This window comes from Salmo trutta, chromosome 22 (assembly GCF_901001165.1).
Source record: "Salmo trutta chromosome 22, fSalTru1.1, whole genome shotgun sequence".
In the NCBI taxonomy this organism is placed as follows: domain Eukaryota; kingdom Metazoa; phylum Chordata; class Actinopteri; order Salmoniformes; family Salmonidae; genus Salmo; species Salmo trutta.
Window position 1 is genome coordinate 15,542,860 of NC_042978.1, and position 24,314 is coordinate 15,567,173.

Sequence of the window (24,314 nt, forward strand, 5' to 3'; positions counted from 1 at the left end):
GCATCCTTCGCCCTCAGAACATCTGAGTGTATCTTGGGGGCCCGGGCGAGGGGGAAGGAGACGGGTATGTGGTAAAACAGCGATCACGCTTTTTATGGTTCTTAGAGTCTGTAAGAGTTCTCATTGATATATAATGGAGCCGGAGGGGATGGCTGCAGTTTTACGGGCTCCTAACCAACCGTGTTATTTTGTTTGTTTTTTCACATTGTTTGTAACTAATTTTGTACATAATGTTACTGCTACCTTCTCTTATGACCGAAAAGAGCTTCTGGACATAAGAACAGTGATTACTCACCTCAAACTGGACGAAGATATTTTCTTTAATGAGTCTGATGCGAAGGATATACTGCTTTGTCATGACAAGGCCCAAATCCCTGTCATCAGCGTGAAGAAAAGACAGAGGAAAAGGGGGAGGAGGGTGGGGTGCCTTGTAAGAATTTGCCGACAAGTAGGGAAAGCACCATTTCCCTCCGTATTATTGGCCAACGTGCAATCATTGGGAAAAAAATTGGACAATCTACGATGAAGACTATCCGACCAACGGAGCATTAAAAACTGTAATATCTTATGTTTCACCGAGACGTGGCTGAACGACGACACGGATAATACAGAGCTGGCTGGCTTCTCCGTGCATCAGCAGGACAGAGCAGCTACGTCTGGTAAGACGAGGGGCGGGGGTGTGAGTCTATTTGTCAATAACTACTGGTGCGCGATGTCTAATACTAAAGAAGTCTCAAGATATTGCTCGCCTGAGGTAGAATACCTCATGATAAGCTGTAGACCCCACTATCAACCAAAAGAGTTCTCATCTATATTATTCGTAGCTGTCTATTTACCACCATAAACCGATTCAGGCACTAAGTCCGCACTCAACGAGCAGTATAAGGCCAATATCAAACAAGAAAATGCTCATCCAGAAGTGGCACTCCTATTGGCCGGGGACTTTAATGCAGCCAAACTTAAATCCGTTTTACCTCATTTCTACCAGCATGTCACATGTGCAACCAGAGGAGAAAAAAAACTCTAGACCACCTTTACCACACACAGAGATGCATGCAAAGCTCTCCATCGCCCTCCATTTGGAAAATCTGACCATAATTCTATCCTACTGATTCCTGCTTACAAGCATTGTATATATGTTCCGGGATTCATCCAATGGCATTGAGGAGTACAGCACCTCAGTCACCGGCTTCATCAATAAGTGCATCGACGACGTCCTCCCCGCAGTGTCTGAACGTACATACCCCAAGCAGAAGCCATGATTTACAGGCAACATCCGCTATGAGTTAAAGGCTAGAGCTGCTGCTTTCAAGGAGTGGGACACTAATCAGGACACTTATAAGAAATGCTGCTCTGCCCTCAGATGAACCATCAAACAGACAAAGCGTCAATACAGGACTAAGATTGAATCCTACTACACCGGCTCTGATGCTCGTCGGATGTGGCAGGGCTTGAAAAATATTACAGACTACAACGGGAAACCCAGCCGCGAGCTGCCCAGCCGCGAGCTGCCCAGCCGCGAGCTGCCCAGCCGCGAGCTGCCCAATGACGCGAGCCTACCAGACGAGTTAAATGCCTTTTCTGCTCGCTTTGAGGCAAGCAGCACTGAAGCATGCATGAGCGCACCAGCTGTTCCGGACGACTGTGTGATCACACAAGACCTACAGGTCAACATTCACAAAGCCGCTTGGCCAGACAGATTACCAGGACATGTACTAAAAGCATGCGCGGACCAATTGGCAAGTGTCTTCACTGACATTTTCAACCTCTCTCTGGCCGAGTCTGTAATACCTACATGTTTCAAACAGACCACCATAGTCCCTGTGCCCAAGAAAGTGAAGGTAAATTGCCTAAATGATTACCGCCCCGTAGCACTTACGTCGGTAGCCATGAAGTGCTTTGAAAGGCTGGTCATGGCTCACATCAACACCATCATGCCGGAAACCCTAGACCCAGTCCAATTTGCATACCTTCCCAACAGATCCACAGATGACACAATCTCAATCGCACTCCACACTGCCCTATCCCACCTGGACAAGAGGAATACCTATGTAGGAATGCTGTTCATCGACTACAGCTCAGCCTTCAACATCATAGTGCCCTTCAAGCTCATCTAAGCTCAGGGACCTGAGTCTGAACCCCTCTTTGTGCAACTGGATCCTGGATTTCCTGACCGGCCGACCCAAGGTGGTGAAGATAGTGAACAACACCTCCGCCATACTGATTCTCAACACGGTGGCCCCATAGGGATGCATGCTCAGCCCCCTTCTTTACTCTCTGTTCACCCATGAACATCTCCAACTCAATCATCAAGTTTGTGGTAGGCCTGATTACCAACAGTGGTAGGCCTGATTACCGACAGCGACGAGACATCCTACAGAGAGGAGGTGAGTGTCTTGGTGGAGTTGTGCCAGGAAAGTAACCTCTCCCTCAATGTCAACAAAGCGAAGTAGCTGATCGTAGACTACAGGAGACAGCAGAGAGAGCACGCCCCCTTCCACATCGAAGGGGCTGCAGTGGAGAGGATCAGAAGCTTCAAGTTCCTCTGTGTGCACATCACTGAGGTCCTGAAATGGTCCCTTCACACCGACAGCGTGGTGAAGGTGCAACAGCTGTATCACCGCCTGCTACGGCAATTGCATAGTCTGCTGCCTCAGAGCTGGCACAGTCAGTCCAACGCATCGGGGGCACACTACCTGCCCTCCAGGACATCTACAGGAAGGCCAAGGAGATTATCAAGGAGTTCAGCCACACGAGCCACTGCCTGTTCATCCAGCTACCATCTGTTAAACAGTCACCACTAGATCGCCTTCGCCTAGTAGTCTGCCCAGTACTCTACTCTGCCTCTCAGTCACCGTCAATAACCGGCTACCACCGGATACTCTACCCTGCAACTTAGGGACTGCAGCCCTATGTACACTGTACAAAAATATAAACACAACATGTAAAGTGTTGGTCCCATGGTTCATGAGCTGAGATCCCAGAAATGTTTACATCCCTGTAAGTGAACATTTCTCATTTGCCAAGATAATCCATCCATCTGACAGGTGTGGAATATCAAGAAGCTGATTAAAACCTGTTGAGGCCAGGGGGCAGGATCTAATCCCGGTATTGGGATTCATTGTCATGTGACCATGGCGGGGAATTCAAAACTGCAAGAGTAATTATTTCAAATAATCAAATAATCAACTATTTTCCTCCATTTGAAAGATATATCTCCTAAATCTAACCACGCTGTCCGATTTTCAGAGGCATTACGGAGAATGCATAAAGTTAGGTTATGTGAGGAGAGTACATTGACAATAGCTGTAATGTTTAGCCAATTCAAAAAAGGGCATCAACAGACAGAAAACTAGCTAGAATTATGCACTTACCTTTGACAATCTGCATCAGATGACACTCATAGGACATTATGTTATACAATACATGCATTTTTAGTTCCATCAAGTTCATATTTATATCCAAAAACAGCATTTACAGTCGCGGTGAAATTCAGAATTTTTTTCGGCTCGAATGCACCCAGTGAATCCAGCATTACAAATCACGGAATTACTATTCGAAAACATTGGTAAATTATAATATTGTCATTCAAAGAATAATATATTATCATCTCGTAATTGCTACCGAATGGCCAGATCTCAAAATAACTTTACTGGGAAATCACATTTTGCATAAACTGGGTACTATGCTAACAACAATAAGCTATATGCTAAGCTAAGCTATACCGTTAGCATTAGCATCATCTAATATCGATAATAACATTCTAAATATCCCCTTACCTTTGATTATCTCCATCAGAAGGCGCTGCCAGAGATCCCAGGTCCAGAACAAATGTGGTTTCTTTTGACAAAGTTCATAATTTATGTCCAAATAGTTAGCGTTCAGTAGGCTCCCACAAAATGAGGTGGGCAGTGTAAAGTCACGTCGAAAAGCTAAAGAAAACCTAGTAAATAATCTATTTACGTTTGTTTAAACATGTCAAACGTTGTTTAGCATTAATCTTTTGGTCCATTTTTAACGTGAAACATCAGTAAACATCAGTAATATTTTCACACAACCTATCAAGTGTCTAGAATAAACTGATAATGACAAAGACACTCTTCTCAGATTCATGCGCAGGCGCAAAAAATGAAGTGATGACGTGTCAACTTGTAAGCTTTCTAATTCGGTCTGTATTCATGACAGATGCTTCCAACAACTTTCTAAAGATCGTTGACATCTAGTGGAAGCCGTAGGAGTTGCGAACTGAATCCTTTCTCACTGTGGTATCTTTAAAACAATGACACTAAATAGTACAGTCACAAAATTCTCATTTTTTTTAAATCTATTTTTCACAGGTTTTTGCCTGCAATATGAGTTTTGTTATACTTACAGACACCATTCAAACTGTTTTAGAAAATTCAGAGTGTTTTCTATCCAAACCTAAACAATAATATGCATATTCTAGCTTCTGAGTTGGTGTAGGAGGCAGTTAAAAATGCGCACATATTTTTTTCCAAAATTCTCAATACTGCCCCCTAGCCCGTAGAGCTAGGGGGCAGTATTGATCATTACACAGGTGCACCTTGTGCTGGGGACAATGATCATTACACAGGTGCACCTTGTGCTGGGGACAATAAAAGGTCACTCTAAAATATACAGTTTTGTCACAACACAATGCCACAGATGTTTCAAGTTTTGAGGGAGCGTGCAATTGACATGCTGACTGTAGGAATGTCCACCAGAGCTGTTGCCAGAGAACTGAATGTTAATTTCTCTACCATAAGAAACCCATTGTCGTGCCAACGTTGTTTTAGAGAATTTGTCAGTACGTCCAACTGGCCTCACAACCGCGAACCAGGTTTATGGCGTTGTGTGGGTGAGCGGTTTGCTGATGTCAATGTTGTGAACAGTTTGCCCCATGGTGGCGGTGGGTTATGGTATGGGCAGGCATAAACTACGGACAATGAACACAATTGCACAATGGCAATTTGAATGTACAGAGATACCGTGACGAGATCATGAGGCCCATTGTTGTTCCATTCATCCACCGCCATCACCTCATGTTTCAGCATGATAATGCACTTCCTCATGTTGCAAGGATCTGTACACAATACCTGGAAGCTGAAAATGTCCCAGTTCCTCCATGGCCTGTATACTCACTAGACATGTCACCCATTGAGCATGTTTGGGATGCTATTGATCAACGTGTACGACAGTGTGTTCCAGTTCCAGCCAATATTCAGCAACTTTGCACAGCCATTAATGAGGAGTGGGACAACATTCCACAGGCCACAATCAACAGCCGTATCAATTCTATGTGAAGGAGATGTGTCACGCTGCATGAGGCAAATGGTGGTCACACCAGATACTGACTGGTTGTCTGATCTACGACCCTACCTTTTTTAAAGGTATCTGTGACCAACAGATGCATATCTGTATTCCCAGTCATGTGAAACCCATAGATTAGGGCCTAATAAATGTATTTAAATTGACTGATTTCCTTATATGAACTTTAACTCAGTAAAGTCTTTGAAATTGTTGCATGATGCGTTTATATTTTTGTTCAGTATACCCAGTCATTGAACACTGGTTACTTTAATAATGTTTACATACTATTTATGTCTTTATTTTATTTTGTATTATTGTGTGCTTGTTGACATTTACTGCATTGATTGATAGGAACTAGAAACATAAACATTTCTTTGAACCCGCCATAACATCTACTAAACTGTGTACCCGACCAATAACGCAAACGATTTGATTTTGATTTGAAGGTTGAGTGCCAATAATTTGGAAAATGACTATAGCATGGCTCCCAGCTGGGTTCTTTGGTCCTGCAATTGTTCTCCTGTAATCAGGAAGTGTGATACTGTCGAGTACCGAAGGGTTGAAAGCCGGCCACTCATTCATCCCCATTGAGAGTGACAACCCTAATTATAATACATTATTTGACACCCTAGAGCAGTGTTTCTCAAACCTCTACTCGGGAACCCCCAGCTGTTCCATGTATTTGATCTATTCGAGAGCTAGCACACCTGCTTCAATGTGTCAACTAATATTGAAGCCTTTAAATTAATCAGGTGAGCTAGTTCAGAGCGAAAACAAAACTGTGAAATGTTTAAGTGTCTCCGTGGAGAGGTTTGAGAACCAGTCCCTTAGAGGATTTCTTCATCCCTTCCTCCTATACTCTTGTGTGATGACTCATCCTGAATTCAATTCTGCTGCTCTATTGATTGCTGAAACTGTCATGCTAAAAGTTTCTGGTGCACACGTCAAAATGAGTGGTGTTGTACAAAACAAATTCATCAGCGATTGGATCGTCGACAACCAATACGAGTATCAAAGCCAATGACGTGATTCGTTATTCGTGTAAGCCGGTTCTGGCCCAACCCATTGGTTTTGTGGACCAATCAGAATGGTCAGAATGTGCAATCAGAATGGTCAGAATGTGTTCGCATTCTACAAGACGTCGGGCAGGAAAGCAAATCCAGACTCATAGCAGAGAAGAAATGCTAGTGGGCAGGGCATTTGGCCGGAGTGATGTGGATGGGCTGCCTCTACTTGTCTTCCAGACCTAGACTACTCTTACAGCCTTTATTCATTCAGCTGACTATGCAGAAGAATCAGTGGAGGCTCCTCAGTGAATTTCCTTTTTCATGAAAAGGTTATCCTTTCAGTTAAAACTCTACTAAATATATTCATATGTCACCAAATAATTTATAACAACACACTATTTTGCAATGAAAGTCAACAGTAGCCTCAACAGCACTCTGTAGGGTAGCATCATGATGTAGCCGGAGGACAGCTAGCTTCCGTCCTCCTCTGGGTATATTGACTTCAATACAAAACCTAGGAGGCTCATGGTTCTCACTCTCTTACTATTGACTTACACAGTAATTATGACAACTTCCGGAGGACGTCCTCCAACCTATCAGAGCTCTTGCAAAATGAACTGACATTTTGTTTACCCAAACAAAGGATCAGAGAATGAATTTAGTACTGAAAGCATAAGCTACAGCTAGCTAGCACTACAGTGCATAAAATGTGGTGAGTAGTTGACTAAAAGAAAGAGAAAGGCAATAGTTGAAAAGTTTTAGACAAATTAATTTCTTCCAAAATTAAGGTGAAGCAAGAGAGAGAGAGAGAGAGAGAGAGATATAGCTATATTTCGTAGTATATTTTTTTTCACTTTCACTTTCTTAGCTAGCATCGAATACAGCTAGTTTGTTTAGCCTACTCAAACATCTGGTTCAAACATAGTATGCTATGGCTATCCAACACTGGAACTCTTTCAAGTCAAGGCCCGCCAGTGTAACTGCTAAACTGCTTGCTGCTGACTACTCTGCACTGCATGATTGTAGTGGGTTTACTAATGCGTTAGTTCTAGTAGATATGTCGACTATGACATGACAAAGATGCTGGCTGTGTGTAGTGGTTAGCGGTCATGATATGAAGGTTTGGCTTGGAATGTTTTTTTTGCTTTGTCACAGACAGCTGATGTGTTGTGCACTGAAGTCCACAAGCGAAGGGAAAAGGTGAGAGGAGGAGAGGGCATAGATGCGAGAAGGAATTATATATACAACGAGCCGTTTGTATTTTTATGTGGCTGCTATGAAAGTGAACTGTGTGTGTGATCAGGGGTGTATTCATTGCGCCGATTCTGTTGAAAAACCTGTCGATGTTACATTGAGCTGGGTGAATGGAATATAAATGACAGTCATCCAATATACTGTAATAGAAATAAGCCCATGCTCATGAAAAAAAATATTATCATCCCTCATCTTAAACGGCACCGACCACCACTGAGCAGAATGTACCGTGATAGCACAATCCTTCATAGTAGACTTGGCTTGGCTCAGCTCAATCTGACGCCCATGCAGTACAGCATTCGACTCTTAACAATAACAAAGCAGAAATATAAACATACTGCTGGGCCTGGCCTCTGGAGTGTCTCCCCTCCATCTCTTCCTGCTCCAGACACAGCAGACATAACAGGGGAGAGCAGAGAGCAGCCAAAGAGCCCATTCAGTGGCCACTCAGTGTCCACCCAGCCCAGCTGGCTAACTGGGCATAAACTGTAGTCGGGGCAGGTGGTGGACGGTGGAGGGGGGCTGCTGCCCAGCCTTCTCTGGCTTCCTCCCCAGGACAACACAGGCAGTGTTGCTATGCTCTGTTCCCAAGGACCCCGAGAGCACCAGGTTGGAGGTTTGTGAAGTTCGTTCATCAGCTGGCAGAGAAGAGAGCGAGAGTGGGAGAGAGTGAGGGAGAGGGAGAGAAGCCACACAAACTGGGCCGGTGTTCCATTGACAAATGTACAGTCTCAGCCCAGATGAGATGGGTATGAAATCGCCAGAGAGAGAGAGAGAGGAGAGAGAGCAGACTTGGCAAGTCCATGAGGGGCACCATTAAGGGTTATCATGTGAGTAGTTATCATTAACCATTACAGTGTTGATACTATCAACAATATACAGGAACTGAACAAAAATCTAAATGCAACATGCAACAATTTCGAATTTCAAAGAGTTACAGTTCATCGAAGGAAATCAGTCAATTTAAATAAATTCATTAAGCCCTAATCTGTGGATTTCACATGACTGGGCAGGGGCACTAACCACTTTATACACACAGAGTTTCACTTTCAGAGGAAATGAATAACGGGGCAATTTACTTGAATTTTGATGTTGCCTGTAGTCCAGGAAAGCAAAGTGTCACGTCCTGACCAGTGAAAAGGGTCATTTTGCCATAGTAGTATGGTCAGGGCGTGGCAGGTTTTTTTTGTATGTTTTGGGGTTGGTTTGTTTCTAGGGGAATGTGTTCTAGTTTTCTGTTTCTATGTTTCATTTTCCATGTGTGGCCGAGTATGGTTTCCAATCAGAGGCAGGTGTCTTTCGTTGTCTCTGATTGGAAGCCATACTTAGGCAGCCTGTTTTCCTTTGGGTTTTGTGGGTGGTTGCTTTCTGTTTAGTATGTTTGTATACCTGACAGAACTGTTTGGCTGTCGTTTGGTTTTTTTCTTTGTGAAGTGCTTCCATTTAAAATAAAAAGATGAGCACTCAACACACTGCGCCTTGGTCTGTTCACTACGACGCCTGTGATACAAAGTCCATTCGAATTTTTGTTCTTTCTCCGATCCCAGCCTGGGATGTATTGTGAACTCAGTCAGTTAGTCTCGAATGCAAACAGCGCGTTCCTGCAGGACCTCTGGGAGGATTCTTCGGTCTGGGTAGGATAAGTCTTTGTCGATCGGTGTTTGGTTTCCAAGGAGATGAGATTCTTCGTCCAACGGGCGTGGCCGCAGCTCGCAGAAACTTCATCACTCGTCTGTTTGCAAGTCCTGAAATGTATAGGAATACTCACAGGGGAAGGGCTCTGATGGCTGGACAGGGCGTCACAGAACCACTCCATTGGTTCTATAAATTCAACACATTTTAGGTCCAGTGTGATAAATCTGAGATTTCCTCATAATTGTCCACGGCATGTTTCTTCAGCACAAAATACAGTTTAACAGTCCCTACATTGAAAACGTAGCATATATGTACCAAACACACCTTGGGTGATTTACACACTAGGTTACAGCAAAATACCCATGATACCCCTCTTAATGACATCGGAAAGGAGAAGAATAATGTCATGAGTTTTCAGTTTGATACATTGCCCAGAAAACTTTCCTAAATGTCCTTTGTGTTGTTTTAGAAAGAGCAAAAAGAGCTTCCGACTCGTCCTCTCTTACGATACAACTCTACAACTTCAAAAGCCTGGCTGGTCAATGAACTAGTAACACATGCAGATCACAAGACAGTCTGCTGATTTGCTGAAGGCGTCTGTTTTCTGTCTCCTAGCCCCCATCATGGCCACTCAGAGTTGTAAAAGGCAAAAGGAAGAGGAGTTTTTTGTCTTGTGATTGGCTTGTAAAAGGGGGATGTGCCATCATCAACAGAACTGTAAATCTTGGCCTGAAATGTGGGACTTCTGATATCTATTCTCCATCAACCCCCTCTAGCCCCCTTGTGGGCTTTTGTTACAACAAGGATTTTAACCCCACTTCACCGCGGCAAGATTTATGCTTTCAATCGAGCCGGGGAATTTGTAAACGGGTAGCCAAATAAAAAGTAAACAGCTCCCTCTATTATAAATGAGACCTCAGACTCAATCAACATCTTCACGCCAATGATTCCCAGCAGGTTTCTCCACTGGGCTCAGAGTCAGAGTCCACAGATTAGAATCTAATATAGGAGGTGAAGAAAGGATCGATATCATGACCAAAGACTTTCTCTTAGTCAGAGAGACCGGCATTAAAAATGTTCCTTGGTTATATTTTAACTTCTACCATCTCTCTCTCATCCACACACTCTCTCCCTCTACTCTACAAGTTCAAGTCTTAATGATGAAAAATGTAAAGTCATGTGACAAAGACAGACAGACGCCATTTTCCATGCAGGGATAGTTAGGGTAGCGAGAAGTTAATTGAGGGTGTCTGGTGCAGCGACCATACACACACACACACACACACACACACACACACACACACACACACACACACACACACACACACACACACACACACACACACACACACACACACACACACACACACACACACACACACACACACACACACATCCTCCCTCACCAACCCCCACCCTTTGCAGCAATGGCAGTCACAGAAACCCCATTCATCCAAAGAGTAGGGATAAAACTCCCCCACCACAACACACTTCTCAGACGCAGCGCACCGCAACCGCCGTGCAGAGACCATGTCATCACTTCATTATTGGCCGAGGTCTGGGGAGAGTAGGGAGAGTATTTCACATACAGTAACTCTCTCTCGCTCCCTCTCATCCACCATTTCTCTCTCCCTCCCTCTCTCCCTCTCATCCACCATCTCTCTCTCTCTCTCTCTCTCTCTCTCTCTCTCTCTCTCTCTCTCTCTCTCTCTCTCTCTCTCTCTCTCTCTCTCTCTCTCTCACACACACAGCGACTTCACTATCTATCTCAGTTGGCCATTCGTACTCCCTCTCTCTCTCTCTCTCTCTCTCTCACAGCGACTTCACTATCTATCTCAGTTGGCCATTCATACTCCCTCTCTCCCTCTCTCTCTCACAGCGACTTCACTATCTATCTCAGTTAGCCATTCATACTCCCTCTCTCCCTCTCTCTCTCTCTCACAGCGACTTCACTATCTATCTCAGTTGGCCATTCATACTCCCTCTCTCCCTCTCTCTCTCACAGCGACTTCACTATCTATCTCAGTTGGCCATTCATACTCCCTCTCTCCCTCTCTCCCTCTCTCACAGCGACTTCACTATCTATCTCAGTTGGCCATTCATACTCCCTCTCTCCCTCTCTCTCTCACAGCGACTTCACTATCTATCTCAGTTGGCCATTCATACTCCCTCTCTCTCTCTCTCACAGTGACTTCACTATCTATCTCAGTTGGCCATTCATACTCCCTCTCTCTCTCTCACAGTGACTTCACTATCTATCTCAGTTGGCCATTCATACTCCCTCTCTCCCTCTCTCTCTCTCTCTCACAGCGACTTCACTATCTATCTCAGTTGGCCATTCATACTCCCTCTCTCTCTCTCACAGTGACTTCACTATCTATCTCAGTTGGCAATTCATACTCCCCCTCTCCCTCTCTCTCTCTCTCTCACAGCGACTTCACTATCTATCTCAGTTGGCCATTCATACTCCCTCTCTCTCTCTCTCTCTCTCTCACAGCGACTTCACTATCTATCTCAGTTGGCCATTCATACTCCCTCTCTCCCTCTCTCTCTCACAGCGACTTCACTATCTATCTCAGTTAGCCATTCATACTCCCTCTCTCCCTCTCTCTCTCTCTCACAGCGACTTCACTATCTATCTCAGTTGGCCATTCATACTCCCTCTCTCCCTCTCTCTCTCACAGCGACTTCACTATCTATCTCAGTTGGCCATTCATACTCCCTCTCTCTCTCTCACAGTGACTTCACTATCTATCTCAGTTGGCCATTCATACTCCCTCTCTCCCTCTCTCTCTCCCTCTCACAGCGACTTCACTATCTATCTCAGTTGGCCATTCATACTCCCTCTCTCTCTCTCTCCCTCTCACAGTGACTTCACTATCTATCTCAGTTGGCCATTCATACTCCCTCTCTCCCTCTCTCTCTCACAGCGACTTCACTATCTATCTCAGTTGGCCATTCATACTCCCTCTCTCCCTCTCTCTCTCTCACAGTGACTTCACTATCTATCTCAGTTGGCCATTCATACTCCCTCTCTCCCTCTCTCTCTCTCACAGTGACTTCACTATCTATCTCAGTTGGCCATTCATACTCCCTCTCTCCCTCTCTCTCTCACAGCGACTTCACTATCTATCTCAGTTGGCCATTCATACTCCCTCTCTCTCTCTCACAGCGACTTCACTATCTATCTCAGTTGGCCATTCATACTCCCTCTCTCCCTCTCTCTCTCACAGCGACTTCACTATCTATCTCAGTTGGCCATTCATACTCCCTCTCTCCCTCTCTCTCTCTCACAGTGACTTCACTATGTATCTCAGTTGGCCATTCATACTCCCTCTCTCCCTCTCTCTCTCACAGCGACTTCACTATCTATCTCAGTTGGCCATTCATACTCCCTCTCTCTCTCTCTCTCCCTCTCACAGCGACTTCACTATCTATCTCAGTTGGCCATTCATACTCCCTCTCTCTCTCTCTCCCTCTCACAGTGACTTCACTATCTATCTCAGTTGGCCATTCATACTCCCTCTCTCCCTCTCTCTCTCACAGCGACTTCACTATCTATCTCAGTTGGCCATTCATAACACAGACACTAGTACTATACTATACCTCCGTTCTAGGAAAGCCATTACTGTATCTACCATCCATCTAGGTAATCTAGAGGCAATCAACCCCCTCAGGAAATAACCCCTCATCCACAACAAAGAAACCATCACCCATCACAGTTAACATTCACACTGATACGGCCACATGAATGAAAACTAAAACACTTTCACATTTAGCAAGTCAACATCTCTGGATTGCATTTGTTGACCTTGACACCTAATGATAACAATTTACTTGTCAGCGTCTTAAAAGGATCATTACAAAGCTGTTCTCAAGGATTGTTTCTGCCACTTAAAATTCTGTGAAGTGTATCGACTATGCGGCGGGCCGCGACGGGGCGATACTGGCAGCCCACTTAAAATGCCACAGGCCTGCAAACAGTACCCTGAGAGGATCCAAAATGCAGCCGTCTGCCAACACAACCTCATGACAGTTTGAGAGAGTGCATTGAAATTCATTGGCGTCCGTCTCCTCCGACTATATTTTATTACTATTTAACATTTGAAGGATAAATTACCCTCTTTCAGGGGAACATGCATTGTCTTGTTGCTGTTGATTGTCTCTCCCGTAATTGCTTTGGCAAATGTGAATAGTCTAGCCTTTTCAACAAAAAATGCTATATGGATTGCACAGAGAAGTGGGATTGTAAGAGGGGAGGTGGGAAGGACAAAAAAAGACATGGCGGAGGGAGAGAGAGAGAGAGAGGAAGGGAGAGAGGGACAGGGAAGGAAGGAGGGAGAGAGAGAGAGAGAGAGAGGAAGAGAGAGAGGGACAGGGAAGGAAGGAGGGAGAGAGAGTGAAAGAAATGGAAAAAGAGGGAGAGAAGAGAGAGAAAGAGAGAGAGAGAAAGAGAGACCTGCTTCTCCGAATGGGATTATTTACACTCAGCAGGTCCTTGTTAATGGCCTTATGATTCAGCTGAGCATAACAAGGCTCTATTCAACACTTCACTAACAAAACTTACAGCCGCTGAGTGTGTGGTGAAACAGAGAAGGTAAGCTTAGGCGTGCACAACGAGGTACACACACAAACAAACACGAACACCTGCTGTCATGGTATGGTAACTCAGCTGCCGTCAATATGGGAGTCTGAAAGCTTGTTAAGTCATAACACAGATCAGGAAAGGACTCAGGGCGGGAAACTAAATGCCAACACATTTCCCTGATCAAACGGTGTTAAGAAAAGGGTCTATGAACTTGGAAATATCTGAAAAATGTGTTTAGGACAGGAAACAGAGAGACATGCGTTTAGGACAGGAAAACAGGGAGGCATGTGTTTAGGACAGGAAACAGAGAGACATGCGTTTAGGACAGGAATACAGGGAGGCATGTGTTTAGGACAGGAGTACAGGGAGATATGCGTTTAGTACAGGAGTACAGGGAGACATGCGTTTAGGACAGGAAACAGAGAGACATGCGTTTAGGACAGGAAACAGAGAGACAAGCGTTTAGGACAGGAAACAGAGAGACATGCATTTAGGACAGGAAACAGAGAGACATGCATTTAGTACAGGAGTACAGGGAGACATGCGTTTAGGACAGGAATACAGAGAGACATGCGTTTAGGACAGGAGTACAGGGAGACATGCGTTTAGGACAGGAGTACAGGGAGACATGCGTTTAGGACAGGAACACAGGGAGACGTGTTTAGGACAGGAGTAAAGGGAGACATGCGTTTAGGACAGGAGGACAGAGAAACATGCGTTTAGGACAGGAGTACAGGGAGACATGTGTTTAGGACATGAGTACAGGGAGACATGTGTTTAGGACATGAGTACAGGGAGACATGTGTTTAGGACAGGTGTTCAGAGAGACATTCGTTTAGGACAGAAGTACAGGGAGATATGTGTTTAGGACAGGAGTACAGGGAGACATGTGTTTAGGACAGGAGTACAGAGAGACATGTGTTTAGGACAGAAGTACAGGGAGACATGCGTTTAGGACAGGAGTACAGAGAGACATGCGTTTAGGACAGGAGTACAGAGAGACATGTGTTTAGGACAGAAGTACAGGGAGACATGTGTTTAGGACAGGAGTACAGAGAGACATGCGTTTAGGACAGGAGTACAGAGAGACATGTGTTTAGGACAGAAGTACAGGGAGACATGTGTTTAGGACAGGAGTACAGAGAGACATGCGTTTAGGACAGGAGATCAGGTAGACATGTGTTTAGGACAGGAGTACAGGGAGTGGGAGAGAGTAGACCAGGAGGTCTTGTCTCAGATCTTGTCCAGGGTCAATTCCATTTCAAGTTCCAATTCAAGAACTGAAAAAATCCTTATTGAAAATAAATGACGCTTTTCATTTCGTGAATTGGAACATTAGTTCATCCCTTCACTCCATTGAATTGACTGACTGAATGAAATGGAATTGATCCCAACCCTGGGTATTATCATCAAATCAAATTGGATTCGTTGCATGCGTTGTAAACAACAGGTGTAGACTAACAGTGAAATGCTTACTTACGGTCCCTTCCCAACACACACACACTATATATCATACTGTATTCTCCAGCTATAGTAACGGGACAAAGAACCAGTCTGGATCAGAAATCAGCCCTAAAGTGGTCAGAGTTCTGGACCTCAGATGATTGACTGCTATTAGGTCTCGCCAAACCATTGATGCTTCCCTCCTCTCACACCTAAATGGATATTTTTCTGGTGAACAACTGCTTGTCCAAACCGAATGTCGGCTCAATAGCTGCTGTTGAGCTGTTGACAGCTCTAGTGTGTGTGTGTGTGTGTGTGTGTGTGTGTCTGTGTAAGTGTGAGTGAGTCTGTGCAAGTGTGAGTGTGCGTCCGTGCGTCCGTGCATGTGTGTGAGTGTGTGCCCTGGGCTGATGGATGTGTATGGGGGAGGGGAAGGGTGACTGGTGAGTAGATATAGAGAGGATCAGTGTGAACAGAGGAACTGGAAGTGCTAGTATGTATGTACAGAATCACTGGGCTGTTGCCACAGGCTGTCTGACTTGTAATCTATAGATAGATCAATGGACCATTGATAGGTGGAAGTGGATCCGGCCTATTGTATAAAATAATGTCTACTAGCGAACATCAAAGAAAGCAACTCTGTTATTTAGTTTATACTGTAGATTCAAAAGCTTGTTCATGGGTGCAGGCATAGAAACAAACCTGTAGTAACTCAATCATTCAAAATCCGATTGATTTAAACTGTTGTTACTCAAACTCAATCTCACCTAGCTCCCTGTTTTGATGTACCCCTGTAACACAAGGCTATAACACGTCCAGAGTAATGCATACAAGTTAGCCAGGTATATTTCTATGTCAACGAATCCTTCAGATCTAACCCGCACCGGGGCATGCTTACTCAGGGCTTACTACATTTATCAGGAATGAAGTGTCTGAGCTGCGAGTTGAGAACCAATGAAATCAGATTCCCTCCCTCCCTCTCAGAAAACTGCATCATCATCTGCTTCATTTGAGGAAGACAACTGATGAAATATTTGATTAATTAAATGTGTTGTTTTGTGCAAAAAAAAGTGTGATGTTAAAATACTATTCACCTTACACATTTAGTAATTACAAATGTATTTGAAACTTCACTCACATTCAGGGCTGGATTAACGCTGGGTTTTACAGGGGAAGCCGCTGGGCCTAAGCCTATATGTGGCCCGAGAGGCCGAATTTTGTTGTTGTTTTAATCCAACCACAGGAGCCCGCTCTCAATGTTCACAATACACCAGAGAGCATCACTTTGTCACAGAGGATGGAATGGAAAGATAGTGGAAGCTGGCTGGAGTAGATCTAGCTTGCTTCGTAGTATACCCCATCTGTATTCCTATACCGAGAGTAACAAAACATAAACAATAAACACAATTAAAATACTGAGTATGATTCACGCATCAATTTAGTCAATGAATCAATAAAACAATTAAACAGCTGTTAATTTATCGCGGACTGCGGTGGTAAACTGGAATGAATAACAACCATATGTTCAAAGCGCAATGCTTTCAAAAAATAACTGTTGATTACGTTTCACCACAAGCACATACAGTTAGCTGCCAAGATAAAGGGAACACCAACATAGGATGTTAATATGGTGTTTGGCATTCAAGAGCTGCCGGAACACCTTCAATGTGCCTTGGCATAGAGTTGTGGCCATAGACATATAATCCATAGAAGGGTTTTAGAACCTCTTACCCTGACAATTTGAGTGTTAAACTCATGGGTACACTACTGCAGCAATGGCTGCCAGTCCTTACTTGAATGGGAACTGCCATCATGGATTATATTTCTATGGTTGGTTGTGGCTTTAGTTTCCTTTTTTCAAATTTCTAAATACAATCGTGGTCAAAACACACAGTCTGGAAAGCACATGCCTACTGCTGAAAAGAGAAGTCTGTAGAACCAATAGAAACAATGTTTTCAACAACTCCCAATTTGTAGCTAACAGAAGCACTGTTTTTCAATGTAGCTTATCTTGAGAAAGGCCTTGCCATGACAAGTGTATTGGCCATCACCAGTGTGTAGCCTATGGCTTCATCTTCATAATGGGGGAGTCAGTGTCACTGGAGAGTGTATTTAACAGCCTACTATAGCCTATGATGTATCTATTTCCTCGTAATATTGTAATCTGTGTGTCGCTTCATTGGCCTAGGCTATTGTTTGGCCAGGGACTATGATTTCTTAATCTGGCCCTGCACACAATAAAACTTTTGTATTATTTAATACAATTATTTTATTGATAGGAGTGGGGAAAAAGGTGTTTCTGCATTGATAACCACAGCAAAGTAATCAAATAAAAGCGGCACTTCTGGAAGTCTATTTAACACGATAACTTTATCTTGCAAATTCAGCATCTTACATTTTGACTTGCCCATGGATTGATGTTTCAGCATTGTCTCAAACGTTTGGCGTTCGACTAGCCATGTATGACATGCGCACGTAGTTACAAGCCTGCTAGAGTTAGAGGCAGGCGCACGAGCAATATCCACCGCCATAGTAAGGATGAAGCCTGACCTTCAGCTGGCTGGCTTTAGAAAACTCTGAGTAGATCTAGCTTGCTTTGTAGTATACCCCATCTGTATTCCTATACCGAGAGTAACAAAACAAGCAATAAACACAATTAAAATACTCAGTATGATTCATGCATCAATTTAGTCAATGAATCAATAAAGAAATGTAACAGCTGGTCATTTATCGCAGACTGCGGCGGCAAACTTTTATGAATAACACCCATATGTTCAGAGTGCAGATCGAATGGCAGTGTTCTGACCGTCACTGTGTGTGTGTGTGTTTGTGTCTGTGTTCACATGGATGTACTCGCGCATCAAATCAAATCAAATGTATTTATAAAGCCCTTTTTACATCAGAATATGTCACAAAGTGCTATACGGTATGTTCCAGACCGACAGGTCCAGGCTACTGTTGACAGGGATAGTGTAACACACACATGGGAGCGTGGGAACTAATGAGACGACTATGTCACAACATGTCAACCCCCTGGTCCTCACACAGCCCTCACCACTGACAGCCAGCTTATCTCTGGTCCCTGTTCTCTGAGAGGTGAGGACTGGTCAGGGGCCTGTTGTCATCTCCCAGTCCCTCACAAACAGAGGCCTAGGACCCTTAAGCCTCTCTACCTGCTGTCAGAGACACTGGCTGGCTGGCTGTCTAGAGAGACTGGCTGGATGGACACCAACCAGGTTGTTATTGTAAAAGAGAATTGGTTCTCAATGAGTTACCTGGCTAAAATTACATTTCAATATATTGGTGAGAAAAGGAGAGATGGGGAAATATACTAATTGATTGTCTCCCTCTATCCCTCTTTCTCTGCAGCTCTGTGTAGCTAGCTAGACCCTCCATTACTTTTGGACATTGAGTCCCCTTGGGGACAGTGATTTAGAAATGTCCCCTGACAGACACCGTCCCAGCTGCCACCCAGAGCTGTGATCATTACCAGGGTTTACCAGGGGTCAGTTCCACTCTACATGACTGATCTACTGTATCATATATCTACAGCGACGCAGAAATACCACTCGGGTTGTAATGTAGAACAGTTCCCCCAGGGGAGGAAGTGGAGGGCTATTCTCTATCTCTGCTATTTCTGGTATACTTTAGTAAAAAGAAAGGAAATAATAAAAAATGTCCTTGCCTGTCAGAATCGATGAATCACCGGCAGTGAGAAAACTTCATGGGTTATATAAGCAGATAGTTTGGACTTGAGTTAAGTTTCTAACAAATGTGCAGTGCATATTGACACTACTAAGGTTTAAACCTGAACAGAGCCCTTTTCACATATACTTCCACTTCAACACCTGATTGATCCACCTGAGAGCTACCTCAGCTCCACCTCAAATCACCTGGCTTTGGGCTGGTGCTCCTTCTCACTCTTTTTCTAAGCATCATCATCTCTCTCTCTCTCTTTACCTCTCTCCTCTCTGGGATTTAGTGCAGCAGTAAGGAGCAGCAAACCTCTCTCTCTCTCTCTCTCTTTACCTCTCTCCTCTCTGGGATTTAGTGCAGCAGTAAGGAGCAGCAAACCTCTCTCTCTCTCTCTCTCTTTACCTCTCTCCTCTCTGGGATTTAGTGCAGCAGTAAGGAGCAGCAAACCTCTCTCTCTCTCTCTCTCTTTACCTCTCTCCTCTCTGGGATTTAGTGCAGCAGTAAGGAGCAGCAAACCTCTCTCTCTCTCTCTCTTTACCATCTCTCCTCTCTGGGATTTAGTGCAGCAGTAAGGAGCAGCAAACCTCTCTCTCTCTCTCAATTTAATGGGCTTTATTGGTATGGGAGACAGATGTTTACATTGCCAAAGCAAGTGAAAAAGACAAACTAAAGTGAAATAAACAATACAAAATGAACAGTAAATATTACACTTACAAACATTTCAAAGGAATAGAGACATTCCAAATCTCTCTCTCTATCTCTCTCTCTCTCTCTCCCTCCCCCCTTAGCCACCTGGGCCGTTGTCGTAGTGATAAGAAAGCCTCCACTCTAACACTGACACCTGGTCTGTGTGTGTGTGTGTGTGTTTGTGTTTGAACAAGGCTGCACTATGCACGTCTGGCCCTATGCACGGACTTCATGGGAAATCAATTTGTTCCGGCTATACACTACCATTCAAAAGTTTGGGGTCACTTAGAAATGTCCTTATTTTTGAAAGAAAAGGACATTTTTTGTCCATAAAAATAACATAAAATTGATCAGAAATACAGTGTAGACATTGTTAATGTTGTAAATTACTATTGTAGCAGGAAACTGATTTTTAATGGAATATCTACATAGGTGTACAGAGGCCCATAATGAGCAACCATCACTCCTGTGTTCCAATGGCACATTGTGTTAGCTAATCCAAGTTTATCATTTTAAAAGGCTAATTGATCATTAGAAAACCCTTTTGCAATTATGTTAGCACAGCTGAAAACTGTTGTCCTGATTAAAGAAGCAATAAAACTGGTCTTCTTTAGACAAGTTCAGTATCTGGAGCATCAGCATTTGTGGGTTCGATTACAGGCTCAAAATGGCCAGAAACAAAGACCTTTCTTCTGAAACTCATCAGTCTATTCTTGTTCTGAGAAATTGTTAACAAACTATAGTTTGTTAACAAGACATTTGTGAAGTGGTTGAAAAACGAGTTTTAATGACTCCAACCTAAGTGTGTGTAAACTTCCGACTTCAACTGTATATAGGGAAGGTAATAAGGGGGGGGGGTGATGGAGTCCAGGTGAGTCTGATGATGCACAGGTGCGTGTAACGATGGTAACGATGGCGCCATAACGAGCAGCCTGTTGATCTAGAGGTGGGCGAGAAAGCACACATGACACGTTTCCAGCCACAGTAGTCTTTTACAACATTAACAATGTCTACACTGTATTTCTGATCAATTTTATGTTATTTTACTGGACAAAAAACAAGGACATTTCTATGTGACCCCAAACTTTTGAACGTTAGATCCGTATCAGCATCATGCTCACATGTTCATTCCTCAGCCATCGGGTGGCTAGGGCTGCAGTGTAAATTACAAAGGGGCACAGTGAAGCAGCAGTAGCTGCAGGTGTGTACAACTTGGTGTGTGTGGATGCCTTGGAACCTGGCCATAAAAGCTCACTAATCTCCAGGTCTGTTTACAGCGCGTTAAGCAACCATGTGCCACACGCACACACACACACACACACACACACACACACACACACACACACACACACACACACACACACACACACACACACACACACACACACACAGCTTCCCATCTTATTCTCATTCTGCAGGACAGAAAGCATGTCCTCTGCCTCTCATTGCCCACAGGAGTTTGGAGAGGAGTGTGTGTGTGTGTGTGTGTGTGTGTGTGTGTGTGTGTGTGTGTGTGTGTGTGTGTGTGTGTGTGTGTGTGTGTGTGTGTGTGTGTGTGTGTGTGGCAGCGGGCCACTGTAGGCTGAGAAGCTCCAATCAGGGGTGTGTGAAGTGGGTGATGGCGGGTGATTGGGGCGGGTCAGGTGATCAGGTCGCCATGGGAGATGAGGGCGAGAGGCAGAGGTGAAGTTATGATGCGTGGGCAGCAGGTGGAGTTAGCCAATCACATTCCTTAAAGAGGCTCAGCTCCCAACACACAGCCACATAAATCTAGCCATCAATCTCACACAACACACGTCCAGGGATACACAACACACGTCCAGGGATGCACGCACACACACACTCACACAGGCACACACACAAACAACATCGTGACTTTGTGACTGAACTTTACACAAAGTGAGTTTAATCATTGTGGCTTCAACCTTCATGGAAATTACCATTCACTTCCTGAATTGAAATGGAACTAATCCCAACATAGGTTTAGGGGCAGATCCATCCTATACCCAGTGCTCCAGGGCTGGCCCTGGCCCTGGCCCTGGCGCTCTGCTCCACAGCCAAGGGACCAGTCCTGGTTATGGGTTAATTATATTAATAGCCCTGATTTCATGAATGTTTCAGGCTCAATGATAGGAGCTGATGTGACAGGAGAATGACGGGTCTCACAGGGTCCATTAGTTAAGAGACCATGAAGGAGCACTAAAGGCCTATTTAAACGGAAGATCCGCACGAACACTTTATACAGTCTAAAGTAAACGCCAGCTGCATGCAGGGACACAGCAGTGGAGTGTGTGTCTCTGTGTGTCTGTGTTGTTATGTGCGTGCGTGCATGGGACTGTGTGTGTACGCCCCGTGTATGTACACACATTTAAATAAAAGTGCCTGGACGATTTTGAGTGTATGCATTTTGTACTGTATGAGTGATTGTGTTTGCCTGTGACAGGAAAAGAGAGAGAGAGGTAGAGGTATAGGTGAAATTGATAGGTTAGGGGTGGTGAGAGTGTGAGGGAGTCTGTAGGAGAAAATGAAATGTATTACTGGAGAATAAGGGCTAGAGGGCTACAGAACTGTTTTCACCCCCATCTCTGCAGTGCAGAGCAATTTCCATATAGCTTCCTGCCAAATAACAACATGCTGCAGGAAGGAGAGGTCGAGAGAGCAACAACTAGAGTGAGAGGGGGGAGGGATAGAGAGGGAAGAGAGGAAGGGGGGGACTAGACAGCAAGAGGGAGACAAAGAGAGCGAGGAGGGAGGGAGAAAAAGGGGAGAAAGAGTGACAGGGGAAAGGAGAGAAAGGGGGAGAAATAGAGAGAGGTAGAGAGGGGAGAGAGGGTAAGAATGGGGACAGAGAGCATAGGAAATGAAATACATGTGTACACTCCTGTCAAGCATCAAACTATCAGGAGGACATTACTCAGCAGTGGGACACACAAAGCTGTGATTCAATTAATTTCTTTAAATTGACCTGGCAGGGATGGAACACCCACATCAGAATTTGTTTGTCAGTTATTTTGTGGAATTGTTAAGGTGTGAAGGGAGAGGAAGTGGTCTCCATTGCACAGTTCACTGAGCTACTCTATAGTATGAGAGGTTCGTTTATGTAACGGTCGCCGGGAACACAGGACCAAAACGCAGCGGGAATATGAACGCTCATCTTTTTAATTTGAAGAAAAGTGAACACTTACAAAAATAAACCAAACAACGACTACACAGTTCCATAAGGCACAGAAGCTATATGGAAAACATCTACCCACAAAACCCAAAGGAAAAACAGGCTGCCTAAGTATGACTCCCAATCAGCAACAACGATGTTCCTGATTGGGAGCCATACCCGGCCGAAACAAAGAAATCCCAAACATAGAAAAACAGACATAGAATGCCCACCCAAATCATACCCTGACCAAACCTAAATTGAGACATAAAAAGGATCTCTCAGATCAGGGCGTGACAGTTTACTCACTCTGCTCTGCTGTATAGTATCAGTAGGAAGGGGAGGATGAGGAGGAGGAAAAGAGGAGAGCAGTAGAGGGGAGGAATGGGAGGAGATAGACAAAATAAGAAGGGACGTGTGTGTCTCTCAGGCCAGATTGCGGTGTCACTCTGCAGCACACAGTTATCTGTTCTCATTTATCAGGTGAGCTTGGAGGGAGGGAGGGAGGGAGATAGCGACAATAACAGGGGAAGATGAGAGATAGAGACAAAGAGAGAAAAATGGAGTTCCAAATAATTTCCTCATTATCTGTCTATGAGCTTAAAGGAGAAGTAACTTTTGTTGTTGTTGTTATTGTAACGGTTGTCGTCAGGGATAGAGGACCAAAACGCAGCAGGAATGTGGATGCTCATCTTGTATTTTATTTTAAATAAAGAGAACACCAAAATAACAAAACTAAAAAAACTCACGAACAACAAAACAGTCTTGTCAGGCTCACACAGGCAAAACAAGAAACAATCTCCCACAAACACTTAACCAAACACATACCCATATATAGGACTCAGAGGCAACTAGAAAACACCTGCCTCCAATTGAGAGTCCAACCCCAATAAACTAGACAAAGAAATACAAAAGACTATAGACTATAAAAATACAACCCTAGAACATAACCCCAAAAACCCGGAAATAATAAATCAAACACCCTACTACATAAAACACCACCCCGAACCACAAACAGAATACCCTCTGCCACATCCTGACCAAACTACAATAACAAATAACCCTTATACTGATCAGGACGTGACAGTACCCCCCCCCCCCCCCAAGGTGCAGACCCCGGATGCACCTCATAAATAAACAAACCCCCCCCCCCAAAAAAATCCCCCTAAACTAAAGGGAGGGAAGGGAGGGTGGCTGCAGTCACCGACGGCACTTGTGCTACACCCCCCCTCCCCAACCCACCTATACAGGAGGTGGTTCTGGCTCCGGCCTACTGTCCTCCAGAATGCAGACACACTTGATCAGTTTCGGGCCGTAGGCAGACTCCCCTCATTCCGGATTGTAGGCAGACCTCTTCCGTTCCACACTGTAGGCAGACTCATTAGATACACAGTTATCCTATTTAGTTCCGGATCGTCAAACGACTTAGTTCCGGGTCGCAGGCAGACTTCCTCGGTACCGGGTCGCAGGCAGACTCCCTCGGTTCCGGGTCGCAGGCAGACTCCCTCGGTACCGGGTCGCAGGCAGACTCCCTCGGTTCCGG

At 44.5% G+C, this 24,314-nt stretch overlaps 1 protein-coding gene across 1 annotated transcript in view; it reads right to left on the reverse strand.

Annotated features, from left to right (window-relative positions):
• Window positions 1–24,314, reverse strand: part of LOC115158200 (neurocan core protein) — a gene marked incomplete in the record, with an annotated part of 194,590 nt that overhangs the window by 27,818 nt on the left and 142,458 nt on the right.